The following is a 2,131-nucleotide window of genomic DNA, read 5'->3' as shown; positions in this document are numbered from 1 at the left end:
GTTGTGCATAGGGTCGCTATGAGTCGCAAAGGACTCCACGGCACATAACAACAAACAACAACAAACAAAGAAAGCCAAAGGCTCAAGGACTCATGACCACAGAAGCAGAGCTAAACATCACCTAAGACCAGAACTCACTAACCATTACTGATTGTTCTAACTAGGGTCACCAAAGAGAGGCCAGAGAAGAGGAGGCGCAAAATGGGGAACAAAAAAAAAATCATGCTCACATAATAGATGAGATTTACTGTCATGACAGAGTTTGGAAGAACTCTTAAGCCATGGCCCTATACCAGCTTGTGACTAGAAACTGAAACCATCCTCATATCCAAAAAGAATAATGTATTTCTTAGAACAATCAACAATACATGAGAAAAAAGAACAGCATTTATCCAAGGAAAAGATGAGAAAACAGGGATAGGTACAAATTCTGGACAAAAGGAAATAGAGAATCCAGGATGGGAACCAAAGATGTTGACGCACTGTAGGGATACTGATACTAATATGCCTTGTAAACATATGTCTTGAACATTAGATATACATGGAATCAAACTGACAATAACAACTAAAAATATTAGAAATTTAGTGCAGGGGAGGAGCATTGAGATTACATTAATAAGGGAGGATAAGCTCAGAAAGGAGGGTGGGAACAGCTATAAAACTAAAAGAATGTAATCAGTGTTACTTAATTGTACATAAAGAAAATGCTGAAACTGTGTGTATTTTGCTATGTATATTATAAACAACAAAACAAAATTTAGAAGAAAAAAATTCGAGTTGAGAGTATTTCTTTTCATCCATTACTTGGCATTTATAATTTTCTCATAATATATACTGTTATTAAAATCCTTTGAACAACAATGAATGTACTAATTGCACTAAATTAAAAAATGAACATTATCCCATTGTTTCTGCAAAGAAATACCAAAAATCCATTTGAAATGGATTTCTGTACCTTTGTTTAAAATTCAGCCTTCCTTAGGTTTTTTTTTTTCTCCCTTTTAAAAATTTATACATCCCATGCCAGTTTAAAGGAAATGATCAACAGTAAAAATCTAACTTGCTTGGTATTTTTGGAGCCCTTTTTAACATGAAATAAACACTGAAAAATCTGGAGAATTGCAGTGGTTAAGTCTGTAAGTGAGAAGGAGGGCTGCTCATTCACAGAACTTCCCCAAAAGCACTGTTTACACAGCCTATTCCACAGGCAGGATGCTGACACGACACAATTCACAGAATTTCCGAATGCAGTTCCAATCATAACAAAGTCTGTAGTCTTCACTTTAGCTTACAGAACCTCTTGTTTGCTCAATCATTAGTTCCAAGGGAAGGATAAAAAAATAGAATTGGTTTCCCACAAATCAAAACCAAAAGTCTTCAGAAAATATGCCCAAACTAAACATCAGTGTGAATGATGCAAACAAAGGTATCAAAACATACTTATAAAAATGTATATAGAAAAATGGATGGGGAGACAAATAGATAGGCCTAAAAATATATGATTTACTAAGTACATTTACTATGAGCAGGTCTTATGTGCGATACTCTGCTAAGAGGAAACAGTCAAGCCTTTATAAACATCTTCAGCTATACTTCTTCACCTTTTCTGTAAATTACAGTACTTCCCTAATGAAGCCCTGACCCTTGAGAATTCAATTATTTCTCTTTACTGGAAAGGCCCACACACACAGAAACGCATACAGCTAAATATCACTGGAGAATTAATACTTGAGCCAAGGGCTCTGGCTTTGACTTCATAACCACAATCTTTGGATAGACACTTGCCCTTATCTCAAAGCGCTCTCATGCTTCCCTAATAAATGAGCTTGGCTGTTTCCTGAGCAATTATTTCCTATCTTCTCCTCTCTTTACACAGTACTCATCACACTACCTCTCCTTTCTGACCATCCCACATAGAGTAAATAGCAATTAAATATAAACTCTTTTTTTTTTTTTTTTTTTAAGGACGGGGGAGAGTAGTCTGAATTGGGTTATGAGGTTCCCTGGCAGGATACCTCACCTCAGCCATTGAACTCACTTCGCTGGCCGTGAGTCTGTTCCAAGCTCCTGCGAAGGAGGCATCCGCCGGGCCCCTCCCGAGGGTGGAGTCCACGGCTTCTCCTGCCTAGTT

The 2,131-nt window shown here is 37.3% G+C and overlaps 1 protein-coding gene and 1 pseudogene across 1 annotated transcript in view; both read right to left on the bottom strand.

Annotated features, from left to right (window-relative positions):
- LOC102844025 overlaps positions 1-2,029 on the bottom strand; it is a 7,359-nt pseudogene extending 5,330 nt beyond the window's left edge.
- The window catches only part of FANCC (Fanconi anemia, complementation group C), a 388,004-nt gene that overhangs the window by 275,144 nt on the left and 110,729 nt on the right, over positions 1-2,131 (bottom strand). The gene's annotated exons all lie outside the window — the stretch shown is intronic.

The sequence above is a fragment of the Elephantulus edwardii genome, unplaced genomic scaffold (genome assembly GCF_000299155.1).
Source record: "Elephantulus edwardii isolate Elephantulus edwardi_28Jun2011 unplaced genomic scaffold, EleEdw1.0 scaffold00238, whole genome shotgun sequence".
NCBI classification, from domain to species: Eukaryota; Metazoa; Chordata; class Mammalia; order Macroscelidea; family Macroscelididae; genus Elephantulus; species Elephantulus edwardii.
Note: the sequence above shows the minus strand (reverse complement) of the source record. Positions and strands in the feature narration are given on the sequence as shown.